Source organism: Liolophura sinensis, chromosome 6 (assembly GCF_032854445.1).
Source record: "Liolophura sinensis isolate JHLJ2023 chromosome 6, CUHK_Ljap_v2, whole genome shotgun sequence".
NCBI classification, from domain to species: Eukaryota; Metazoa; Mollusca; class Polyplacophora; order Chitonida; family Chitonidae; genus Liolophura; species Liolophura sinensis.
In genome coordinates, this window is record NC_088300.1 from 77284396 (window position 1) to 77298167 (window position 13772).

The 13772-nt window shown below is 37.8% G+C and overlaps 1 protein-coding gene across 2 annotated transcripts in view; it reads left to right on the top strand.

Moving 5' to 3' along the window:
* LOC135468071 (uncharacterized) overlaps window positions 1–13772 on the top strand; it is a 74030-nt gene that overhangs the window by 41947 nt on the left and 18311 nt on the right. The window lies entirely within an intron of this gene.

Sequence of the window (13772 nt, forward strand, 5' to 3'; positions counted from 1 at the left end):
CCACTCTCCACTCCCACATCTTCTTCAAGATTCATGTAGATATGGTTAATAATGCCCAGTGCGTTTGATGAGTGCTGATATGAATCACCAGTAAATCCGATAAGTCAATTAGACTGGGATAATATTAATGTCTAGTCCGTGCAGGCCTCGGGTAACATCAGGAGTCCTGAACTTAACACTGGAACAGTTTCCACGTTTTCTACATGGTTAACATTTTTATCAGAGAGTATTACATGCTTGATTTGCTGTGGAGCATGACCTTTCATGTAAGTCACATCATAAGCCAGGATATTGAGAAGTAGGAGCTCCAAACTCGCCTTTAGTCATGTGACTTATACCAGTCCTCTCTAATCTGCTGGCTTTTCACCTTCAATATTGTACAAACACGGACGGGATAAGATGATAGATGTTCATACATTAAGTGCCATAAAGGTAAGAGATCAAAGGGGATTTGCGGAATTATCTGGGAGCTAGTTAAGTAGGTCTGAGCGCAGACGGTGGGCTGATTGAAGGGAGTTTACTAGAGAGAGAGAGAGAGAGAGAGCTGTAGGATTCATAGGCCGTTTGTAGTGAACATACAGTACCTACTGCAGTTCTGCCCTATCAGGGTTGTCTGCACTGAACTATCACTGATCTTAGCATGGCTTATTGTGGAAGGGAAAGCAGGCTCTGTTCTCTAGGCTTTTCTAAAGTTATACAACATGGTCACCTATTCAGCTGTTGATGTGGTCAATTTAGGGTGGTGTTGACTACAAAAACACTTTTAACAGTTCTCCACATAGTTCAAGTTGGTGTCAATTACAGAAACACCTTGTAAAAGGTTGGTGTTGACTGCAGGAACAGCTGTGTAGCATTTTAGCTGAACACTTCAGAATGATGAACGAATGATTGGGATTTACCCCACATTGTCAGTATTTCAGTCATATCATGGCAAGAACTTGTTAGACCTAGGAAAAAGTGTTAGTTTTTGACAGACAGGTGGTTACATTTAAAGTTAAAACCAGAAGGGATATAAGATGCTTTTAAAATGAGGTAAAAAAACAAAAATCCATAGAAATCTGAGAGGCACAAACTGTAGTTTGCATACAGTATCATGTGTTTTAATATTATCTTATACACATTTTGTTACATCATCTCCAGTGACATTGTGAAGTAATTGAAACATAATCAGCTGTAGAACCTTGAAAACATACATGTGGGCATTGTCACATCAAGGTCAGTTATGTTCCAGACAACAAAGGCCTATTTTGATCACAAGGGCCTGGCTCACCCTGGAGACCAGTGTTGGTTATCATTCTGTGAATTAGATAACTCAGCAGTTTATTGTTTTATCCACCTTAGATGGTTAGATAATTGAATCTTAGTTTCCATTGTGATCAGAGGAAGATGTGTTGTAAGGACTATTGAGATAATACACTCATATTATAAAAATCATAACTAAGAATTAAGCCTCACTAAAATGTAAGTATTTGCAGAAAAAAGAATGCTATAGTTTACCAAGCTGGAAGTCAAACATTTATTAAAGTTCCTTGAAAGATGAATAGTGTGGTCATTGCACTGTGTATTGTTGCTGCTTGTTCTAATGCTGTATTTAAGAGAAAAAGTTCAAGAGATATGCTCTTGTGAAAAAAACTATAATAACCAACTTATCTTACAGACATAATTGTTTTCTTTTGATAAAAAGTGGTATGTATGTCTTGATTAGCATATTTTGTCCCATTTCTCTTTCTGTGTACGTTTGAAGATTACCTTTACCTGGCACACAGCTACATTGGCATGCCTATTTTTCACAAGTGTTAATTTTTTTAAATGTTAAATAGTATACAGTTAATGATGATAGCTTGGGGAAGTTGTGGTAACCTGGGCTGAAGTATGATTTGTACCCTTACATCCTGTTCCACGATTTGATTGTTGGACCAGGCATAGCCTGGAGACCAGTGGAACAAAAATAAGAGTGAGTATAGTAGAGACAAATTGTCAATGAAGTGACAGGGCAACATACTAGAGATCTTGCTGTGGTCTACATTAACAAAGTTTCTTTACACCCTGCTATTGGTTGTAGCAACAAACAGCCAGGACAAATTAATGCCAGGAGTGGGGGGTTGATGGTTTCAAGTGGCCTGCTGATATTCAGACCAGATTCAGCCATCCTCTGATAGCCCCATGTGGTCCTCATCCCCAGAACAAGGCTGCCAGATCAACTCTTTGGGTGTCCGCAGCATTGTGGGTTTTTCATGCAGCAATTCCAGTGTGAAACCCTTGTCTCTGATCTGACCATATAGCTTGTAGAGTTTGTGGATTGTTTATGTCTCCATGTTGTAGCTTTTAGTGTTTTCACTTGAGGATGGCATTACACAGGTAACAGGTAGCAGACTGTGTATTATGTCTAATCATTGAAGGTTTTTTTTTTGTGTTGGGGTGTAAGTTTTCCGTTCTCGTGTCATGTTTTGCCTTAAGACATCGCAAATCCTGGACAATATTTTCAACTTTGATTAAATGATTGCTGCAATCCCATTTATCAGGATAAAAAAAAAGAACAATAAGAAAGGACTTTTCCCTGCGGTAGACTGATGACTTCCTTCAGTCAGTTTTAGTACAGTTATATGGTGGCCTGTGATTATAGTGGCTGTAATTATAGTGGCTGTATGTGGAGGAATGTCTTGAGCTGTGTAATCCTCATCAGTGGCCAGTGGATAGTTGATTATCTTCTCATCAGGGAATCATTAGTGACAAGGCCTTTCTGTTATGGAGATTTAGGGCAGAGAAAATGTGCTAGATGTGTAATTGTCTGACAGCTTGCTTCTTAATTGACTTGGCCCTAGCTGCAGCAGATGCGGCAGGTTCAGGTGTCTGTTCCATTACTACCCCACGTTTACAACACCTCAAAGACTCCGCCACATTGTTCAGTGAGACACGATGTCTGCAATTTACACAGGTAGACATAATTATGCATAGAATTGTGTCTTAAACCATTAACTTTGCAACCTTTACACATATTGATGTCACTTCTACTGTGCCGATACTTGTGGAAAAGAATTAGAACTTAGTTGCTCAGGGTTCATTTTAGATTTTTTTTTTTATTTCACGTATTAAGAAAAGGTTGATTGTCTTTCAAGAAATATTTTTATTATAAAAATTCAAATGGAAACTATGACTTGAGATTCTTTTTATGAAATATATACATTTATCCCATGATTTGCCAGTGTCAGTAATATGACAACAGTGATGTATATTTTCAATATACCACTTGTTATATAAATAATGCAAAATTTTGATTGGCCATCTGAACTTTCATTGACAAGCTTATCCAATGAAAAAATACAACTGCATACCGAACTACTTCTATTGCTTGTTGTCGTGAAAAAAACAAGGGCTAGCTGTCACTTACTACACCTTGACAGGGGTTTTTTGGTGCTGGGACGGTTAAGTTTTTTCTACACTGCATGGGAATAATGTTTATCTTCATGAAATGTAAAAAATAGCCAAGGTTGGTGAAAGGGAATGAAACGCTTGACGCTTTACACGCCTAAAACAAGGTACTCCCAAGTTCAGCCATCATAGTGTAAGGCGTCATTGACAGCAGCAAGCCTCGATATCAGATTTTCACGAAATTAAGCACCTACAAACTTACCTTACTACTTTGTAGAGCACCAAGGAGTTGTCTTGTGTGTATGAACTCATATGCAACTGGTGTACCTCACGATCATTCTTAGATCTAGTTCATTTTTCTTTTTTGCATCAAACACAATAATTGGTCCAGGTGTGACCTTCTGATTCAACGTCACATCTACCAACCACATGGAAAGCCCAAATCAGAACAAAAATAAAACCTTTTGAAATGTCATAGACACTGTTTTGTTACATTCTCCAAGTTCCATGATGGTTAATATGACCAGCAAATAATGACAGATTTCCTCAGTGTTTTGTAGAATGATATTTTGGGAAATGTGTGGTACAGTCCCAACCTTTTTACATACATTGATATCAGAACGCATCTCATTTACATACTTCTCAAAACAAACTGACGTTGCCTTCTCTATCACCACCTAAAACCGGTCAAAGTAAATTAAAGGATTAATAGGATATGCAATTTGTGACCAGTTATATCAGATTTAATAAACTCGTGATAACTGGAACTGCAAGGCAGTTTCGGTCGGGGTCCACGTCATTTGTTGTTGTAGTTATAATTCTACGCTATCAAGTAGAAGACAGCATAGCTGTATGTAATCACACCACCGTTTCGGGAAATCGCAGACAGTGCAGCAGAAAGCATTAAGTCTAATACCATAAACCTAGTCCAGTTCCCTTCTCACTCCATGTTAAAACAGTAGGATTAACATCTATTTGTAAACAAAAAACAATATTGTCATTTAGACGCGTCTTGCAAGAAACTGTTGACGGGAGCTCAGATCTGTTGGCATGTTCCAGAAAGAGCATGTCTTGGTCTACAATTTGGTGCAAGTTTCACATTTCTAGCTCCCATAGTTCTCGACTTACAGGTTATTAAAATTACGTAATTAAATTTTAGTTTTTAGACTATTTCTACATTACAAAAATTGAAATTTCAAAACTAGTTCTGACTTCACAACTTCGACTAATGACAAGCTTCCAAAGTTTTTGCCGGAAGTCAATGATATTTTCAACTTATTATAATTACCAACGGTCTACCTGCATATCAAATTTCAGACCAGTGTGTTCAATGGTTCTTGAGAAGATGTTTAAACGATTTCATATAAAATGCAATATGAATGCTAAACTGCGTGACATGGAAAAAGCGGAATAGATCCTTGCAGAACTCTAGGTGTGGGGGAGTTTCACTGCAAAATATCCAGTCAATCAATCAAAAACAATCTAGGCCGTAGCACCGTCACAAAATTGGATGAATAATAATCATATCCGAACGATTTCAATAGGTGTCTCGCAGGACTTCCTGGACGTACCCCTAATTACACCACCCATTCAATAAATCTGATATAATGGGTCGTTCATTGTATATCCACTGTGTGTAGAAATGCAACACTTGCGATTTTTGTGGAAGCAGTGGTCTGTATAAAGGTAGCCTTTACTACATTTTGTTATTATACTCATCAGGTATACCTGTATAGAGGGTTTAATGGCCAACAGATTTGTGTAACAAGCAATTAGGTAAATATCAGTGTCAGTCTGGCATGTCCTAAACCAGAATCTGATAAAGAATTTGTCTACATAAAAAGTATCTTGGTATATGAAACCTAATGAATGTGGTAAAAGCCTTTTAAATTCTGAACAATGAATTATTTTTCTGGTCATAGAAAATGTGACATGTTTTTTATAATGCCGTGAAGAGTGTTAATAGTTAGTGGCTCTTCAAAAAAGAGGGAATAATTAACATTAAATCTTTGCCTTAAGTAAGATTTTGGGTGCTTTCCAAGTAAACTTGTGAACTTACTCAAGCCTTTTTTTGACAAGTTGGTAGAGCTTATCTTTGTATTGTGAGCCTTATTGTGGGATGTTTTTGTGTTGTTCTTGGTTACATTTCAGAAGAAACTTTATTTCTGTCTGGTTATCATGTTGGGATGTTACACAGACAATATGACAAAAATTTCATGTCCACCTGTAATCTTTGATGTAGATGTATTAATTAAGCTAAGACAATTAAATTAAGGGTGATGAGCTGACAAGTGAAGATGTGACATCTGAGATGTCGACAAGTCGGCATAACACACACAGTTTAATAAAGCTTTGATAACTTAGATTTCAAGCCTGTTACTACTGTAATGAACTTGAGGATACACTTCTTTATTCCAGTGGTCTTATTTTCACTTTGAAGTTAAGTAACAGTTTTCTGATCGTAGTTTTTCATCGCTGAATTTGCTTAGTGCAGCATGTGAGTGCATTAATTCCCATTGCCAGAAACTTAGGTGTTTTGTCAGAGTAAAGAGCTTGTAAAACTGTAACTGATGTGGAATTTAATTATGTCTGACTTAAAGAGTATTTTTGTTTTGATTCTTCGGTGTATTTAACAACATCAGAGTTTCTTGTTGAGAAATCCATAGTGTATTCATTTGCATTATATATGTGTGAAGCGAGACTAAATGAACATAAGAGCAGGAGCCTAAGACCGGAGCAAGGGCACAAACCAGTACCACTTGTTAAAGGGTCATGTGGCCTCCGGGATAAAAGAGTTCATAGATGAGAGGGTAGGGGTTTTACTGAGGTAATCAGGGAGCATACATCTCACAGAAGCTGTTCTCCTGTTGAGTGGGAATCATCTCAGTATGACTTATGTTTACTTGGTCTCAAACCCCTCAAAGATCATGCTCAGCTACTGTGTAAGCTTTAGGAGCAGGGCAATATTGACACGAGCTAGGGCTATTTTACAATGCTCAGATATTTAGTATGAAATCACTATTCAGTGTCTATGAAAAACTCAATGTATTTATTTATTATGAAAGAGAAGAGAAATCTGAAGTTGCCCCTGGCATTGATGAGCGTTACAAGTACCTACAATGTTTGTTGAGAACCACTTGTGGAGGAGGGATTGTGTATAAATAGAGGGGTGGATGAGAGGCAGGGGAGGAAGCTGACTGGGCTGTACTGCCTGGCCAAGCTAGCTAACATCATGGCTACCTTACCTAACTCACATTGTGTTTATCTTAGATAACTACAGCTTAACTGCAATCCCCAAACAGTACATTCTTGTATCAGACTTAAGGAAAATATCAGGCTGCCTGTTGTCTAACACTAGGGGCATCGGTTCCCTCCCCCCCCCCCTGCAAGATTGCTGCTGATGTTGTTGTTTCATTTGCTCTCAAATTCTTGTGCCTTAAAGAATAGGAGCAGACAGGGGTGAAGTTAAAGGGGGGAGGGGGGAGTGAGGTCTGCTTCCTGGATTGGCTGACCCCTCAGACAGGAGGCTGTGTTGGGTGGGGGTGGAGTGGAAATGGTCAATCTTTGGCAGATTAGCAACACATGATAACTGGCTACTCCCAAGGAAAACCCTGATGTCCCTAAATAGACTTCATGAAATGTTTACATAAAGCACTTGAAGCATCTTCTGACTGATGCTACCAGTTATTTTGACACGTTACAACTGATGTATTTTAATAACTGAGAAACTCCCTAAGAAAATAATATTGCATGGTGTGAATATTTAGACCTGCGTGTACATTGATAGTCACAGTTCATACAGTGTAGTGTTCTATTTATAAGGGGCTGATAACATTATAACATCAGCATTAGTGCTCCTCACTTACAAGGGACTTTATTCTTCGATCTTAGCTGTTTAATGGATTAATTAGCCTTCGCTTGGTAAGTGAGATTTAGCCTTTTAATAAATAGCAAAAATTGTTGAGTTGATAATGGATTCCTGCTAATATTTAGAAGCTGCCAGGTAATCTTCTCTGATTCCTTCTCCTTAAACAGTTGTTTTTGATGTAGCTGTACAAGTATATGGTGTGGTGAAATCGGATGTGTACATAATTGACACATGATTCTTTCAAGTAATTATCAAAATGCATATAGTGAACATGTATATGTGTAGTGAACACCTTTACTGCCTCCCAGTGAATTCAGTTTTCTGTTTGACCTTCTTCATGGCTCAAGCTTTATGACATTTAGTAAATTCCCCCTGTTGTCCTGCTTCTGTAAACCTGACTAGTAAACTTCAAAGGAAAAATTTCCAGGTGTGGTTTCATAAATATTAGCAAAAGTAATAATAAATTAAAGGTAAAGGAAGCTTGTTGTTTGCCTGTCATTAAAATAACAACTTTTGGTCAACCATTTCAGCAATCTTCAAATATCTAGAGTTAAAAGTGTTAGATAAAGACATATATTTTCTTCTTCTTATTATTATTTTCTGTTTATATGTTTCCTTGATGGCTGCATCACCAACTAATCTTGGCCACCTAGAGATAGAAAGTGCAATATGAAGTACTTTGTTGACACCATCGGGCTCTGTACACAGTAATCACAAACCCAGCTATGTTTTTGAACTTGTGATAAAATGAGGTTGCAAATAAGCTGAATGTAAACCGTTAAACCAAGTCTGTTTCCGCCATATATTTGTTGCCACTTGTCGAGGGCTATGTTGCTCATCGCCTGTGTCATGAAGTAATTGAGGATGACGCCTAACTGAATTAGCCAGTTTTTATCCACATTAAAGCCTTTTTAGATCGGATCATATTGCTGCTATTTAGTAAACAACAGTTGCATTGATGCAAGAGCAAAACATAAAAAAACCTCTTGCCTAGAAAGGCACGATTTTGTCATCTTTATGATTCAAAGCATAGATCATAATTGCTGAGAACTTTGTTTATAAACACTGTCAGGTATAAATGCCATGGTGGAGCACAATGTGTGGCTGAGGGTTTATCTGTGGTAGACAGGGACTCCCCACAATGTGGACAAATGGGGTAATCATTTATCATCTGGTATATGTCTAATTCGGCACACGTTATTATCTACACTGTGGGATATCATGGAGTTATAACTGACCTAGTCCCTCTGTAGGAACACACCTGGGCAGGGCCATTATTCCAGTGTTAACAGACATGAGGTCATTGAGGTCCTGTACTAGGCAGATTTCTAATTGTGTGAGGTAATCCATTATTACAGTGTGGTACCCAGGGTAGGGTAGACCTAATCTGACCTCATGAGGGTTGGGTGGGGGTACAGGGCTAGACCTACCGCACAGGATCACTTTCCTCAATCAGCAGGCACACTGGCCAAAGCCAGCTCGGCACATCTAAGGGGAAATGTTTGTCCTCACCCCTGTTATTTATCTTCTTCAGTTCTGTTTGCATTGTTCACAGGTCATGTTTCATCACACATTTTTTTATCTGTGATGAAAATTCTAAATATTCTAATCCCATGTTACCGTTTCGTAATTCACACTGCACACTTTTGCTTCGGCACATCTCTGTTTGGAAAGGAGAAATTCAGGAGTTCTGTCTTACTCATTAATAACAGAATTGAAGTCTCCTGTAGTAATTCGTATCAGCTAGTATATCAAATACCTATTGCCACATGGCTTGTGGATGCTAAAAAGAGTCACATATGTTGTAAAAGATTTACATGTTCATATCATATGTCATGCTTGCATACCTGGTGTCAGAACACACAGTGATGTTCAAAGTGCAGTTCAGTGGATATATTTTGCACAAGTGGTAGGGCTCAGGAGAACGCCTTCAGTGTGACTCAATATTTTGACTCTTTATTTTGCCGTTATCATCAGCCCTTTATGTTTCCATCATCAAGGAAGCCTTTGTTTTCCTGAGTTACAATATGTATGGATTATGTACATCAGTAGTACCACAGGCTTATAAGTCTACCTAAGTTCAGATCAGAGTTGTATGATCCTGGAAGTGTGGTCTGTGTAAAATTTCACAGGTTTGTCTTCCCACCACATTTGTTAGCTGGAGATCAGGCCAGCAGGAAGACCTGTATCAACTGATCTGTCTATTTTAGCCATTGATTTTGAAGGTTAAATAGCTGTCATTTTTAATAGAATAATTCTGAAGGGCTGAATAAGAGTGACAAGCTGTGTGGAAGTGGCCAGCATTCTGCCCTTTGAGGGCTGTTTGTTATGAGAGTCCGATGAGAACTAACATTTGTAAGGGATGTTTTGTATGTGTAGAGAGATGAACTCCTGTTCAAGTTTGCCTTATCCCCAAGGCACACTTTACATTTACAAACATGTTTGGCTCTGGAATTCCTCTCTTCACATACTTACTGTCGGTGTCTTCTGGTAAATGTCACATACCAACAAGAACAAAGACTTCTTAGAGACACCCTCTGCTCAACAAATCTCAAGAGATCTGACTTGTTTACCAATTGTTTGTTCATTGCATTTATATTACCCATGATGGATCATGATATCTACCAATGTCATCAATTTATCATCATCTCTTCACATCCAACACTGTTAGGGCTTGGTTAGGGTTTTGGTAGTAAGTGGAAATAAACTCTGGTTGTTTACTATTATAACTAGGACCCTTAGTATGATCTTATTTTACACAGGTATTGTAGGTCATCAGATTTTTTTTAACTTTGATCTTTATTTTGAGGACAATATGCTGTCATCACTGATGAAATTATGTACCTTTAAGGCTTGAAGAAAAATGAATAAATGACATGCAGAATTGCCCTTTTATATGCAAAATGGTTGTGGAATTAAGGTATGTGAAGCTTAGGTCATGGTTATCTAGACATCTGCAGTTAATGAGCAGTTAATTAGTATTTCTTTGATTTATGGCTTAACTGTGGTAAAACTAATAAATAATACTTGTTTTTCTTTACCTGACAGTTGTTTATTTTAAGAGAAATTATCCACGTAACTTTCTTGCCTTGAAATGATAAGGAGTCTGTGTTTGCTGATAATTCCATGTACAAATAGTGAGACGTGGGGGAAAGCCATAGTTTGTGCTACAATTGTGTCTTGTTAACAGCTTACAACAATGAAGCTGAAGGTTTTTCCTTGTACCGTTAGATAAGGGAGGCATTTGAGGGATTACTTCTTCAAATTGCTGTTCCTCTTTCTGTAATGGAAGTTGATGTGTGCAATTCAGGACGTGTTTTCTGTCAACTTGTGTTATTATCTTGGTTATCTGTCTGGAATAGCCGTGCTTCTCCAGGTGTTCACAACCTCATAACACACCTGACAGCATTGTTAAGACTCTTATCAATCAACCAATCAACAAACATGTTAATCAAAAAGTAACACATCTGCTCTAAGACAGTACAGATGTGGAACACACAGAGTGACACTGGTGCTGACTGGCTTGTTCTGCCACAGAACTACATCAGGCTGATTGTGAGACATTCATGTCCGTCCTTTTTGTACTTTCCATTTAATTGTAGTGGCAGAAGATGACTATCCTGAATGAAAGACAAGACTCTTTATTCATGGCGACTTTCATGGTTGATATAAACATTTTTCTAAACTATTTAGATTTATTTATTTATTTGATTGGTGTTTTACACCATACTCAAGTATATTTTCATTTATTTGACGACGGCCAGCATTATGGTGTTAGGAAACCAGGCAGAGCTAAAGTATTTAGCCATCATAAATTTGCTAAGCATTTCCATTATTTATTTATTTCATTATCATTTAATGCCATACTCGGGAATTTTAGCTCTACAATTATGTATATTAAAGTATAAAGTGGATGTTTACTTCTTGTGACCATCTGTACATTGTGAACAATCTGAACAATCAACAGTACCAGAATGTCTTTGAATGCAGGATAATCTGGACAGTGGTTACTGCATAACTTTGAATGTATTCCTTACTAGAACCCTGTTGCAAGATAATATATTGTTCCTTAGTTGTATTTCTCCTTTCTCAGAGTTTTCAGTTGAAGCCTTAGAAATAGCTGTCCGCACATCTCAGGAAAGTCACTGAGTTTGTAACATAGTGTAATATTCTTCGTCCGTCCTCACACCCCCAATTAGTGTTGAGTTGCTCCAGAAATTATGAGTCTATCTCTAAGTTATACCCAATGTTAGCTAGTGTTACGACCTGGCCTATCACCATGGTGCTCTGTGCATCGGTGGTAGTTAAGCTGGTGGCTTCAAGGTGTGAGGCAGCCTTCTTCTCTACACCATTCCTCACCGACTTGTTCTTCTGTCATTATCTGCCTGTTAATACCTGGAAATATGCTGTGGCTAATGTTTTGTACATGTGTACCTGTCAACTGAGATTATGCCTTGTCACTACCCCAGTCAGCTCAGATTTATTGTTTCTTGTTAAAAATAAGCTCAGCTTTGATGTCTGGTATACAGTACTTGTGTTGAGGCTCAGGTACTTGTGTTGAGGTTCAGGTACTTGTGTTGAGGTTCAGGTACTTGTGTTGAGGCTCAGGTACTTGTGTTGAGGCTCAGGTACTTGTGTTGAGGTTCAGGAAGAACTATTTGTTTCTGGTAGAGATTACACATGTGATTTTCATTTATTGGAACCAAAGCTTTTAAAATATTGTTATTTTTTATTGTCTGAAAAGAGTTACTTTTAATTCACCTTTTAAACTGGGATTTGTCTTTTCTATTTTCTAATTTGTTTCCCGGTAAATTTATTAAAATGTTTCTAGGAATGTCACTTATGCTTAATATTTTGTTCATGTAACTTCACTCTACACCAGACACTTTGATTTATCCAACCAATCAACTGGATAAGCAGTACATCAATAAATAAACAGATAAGTATTAATTGGTCAGTGATTGATACTTACATCTTTTTTTTTATAAAATGCCAGGACCCTCCCTGATGACTTTTTCTCATTTTTTGTGTATGTATATGAATGTATATGTATATATATATATATATATATATATATATATGTCTTAACATCTGCTGAAGTGTGTCTTTTCTAACTAATTCCAGTTGGGAAATACTAGTTCTATTACCATATTTTTCTCACGACTTTATCCTTAACACATTCACCTGTTTCTGTGAATGTTGCACTTAGCTTCAGCAGATGTGAACAACAACTTAACTTTGATGGACACAGAAAGTTTCAGTGTGTTTGAAGGGTCCATGGTATAAGTACCAGATTGTCACTCACAAGCCGACCTCTGCTGTAAGCTACAGCCTCCATCCACGAAGGATTCCCTAGCCATGGTGGCCCAATCTGGCAAGCATTCTCCACTGATATTTTTATCCAAAGAGGAATGCTTGTAGAGAATTTTGGATAAGTTAGTAATAAATATATATGTCTGCAAAACATATCCCAGTCTGTTTTTGATTATGTCTTGTAGATGTTGTTTATTACTGCTTCATTTCTTGTGGGTGGGATACTAGTTGGTGGAGGAGAACCACAGGCTGTCTAGATGGCCTGTGCTAAGTTTCACTGATAGCTATCCATAATACATGTACAAGATTGTCCCTCCTTGTATTTAGTCTGTGTTTTATCACAGTTTGTCTGCCCAGTTTGTGTAGAACCTTGTGTATAGGTACACATGCAGCCTTTGTAAACCCTCTGACTCCAGAAAGCCTCTGAATGAAGGAAGAACTGTTTCCAAGTTTGCACAATCTTGTAGTTACCAAGCAACCTTGGTGATGGCTTTATCCTCACAATACTGTGCTATGCAATCATGATTCATATTAAATTCAAGAGTTTACATAATGCACTGCACATGTAGCATCCTAAACAGGGAGTTTCTAGGAAGAACAAGTAATGCTTAAATGTTCATATTTCTTATTAGAGAAACAGCCCTCTCAATTCACAATTTTGCCTCAGCCAAAAAAAAAAAAGAAATGCTGAGGCAAAACAGTAATTCCCCTGCAAAAATAAAATTAGATGTACCTCAGCAATAATATGTAAGATAAATACGAATGTAACTGAGAATTATTGGAAGGTTAAAACACTCTATTAAAGTGTGCTCACTGTCACATGCATGTAACCTCACAAAACACATGGAGTTATAAGTGTTAGAGTATCTGTTACTCTGCAAGCAATGCAGAAAATCAACAGTCACTTACAGATCTAGTTTAACTAGTTTAAATCTTCTGCCAAATAGCAGGCCATTATAGGGACATTGTTTTGTGTAAGACATCCGTTTCCCAAGTCCACTTTGTGTAGGTCCCTCTCAAATTTCCCAATTTCAACACAATCTTCAAAGGGCCTGCCTTTCAGTATAAAGAAGTGTGCGAGTTGAAATTTTTTTACAAGTTGCCCGCGGTGACCAATGTTGAAATTCTGCACATTTTTCATTCAGCGTTGACTGTCGGCTAGCACTGATTTCCACGGAAGTGTTGCTGTGTTTTGTCCGTGACGCTAGGGCGGCTTGGCGAT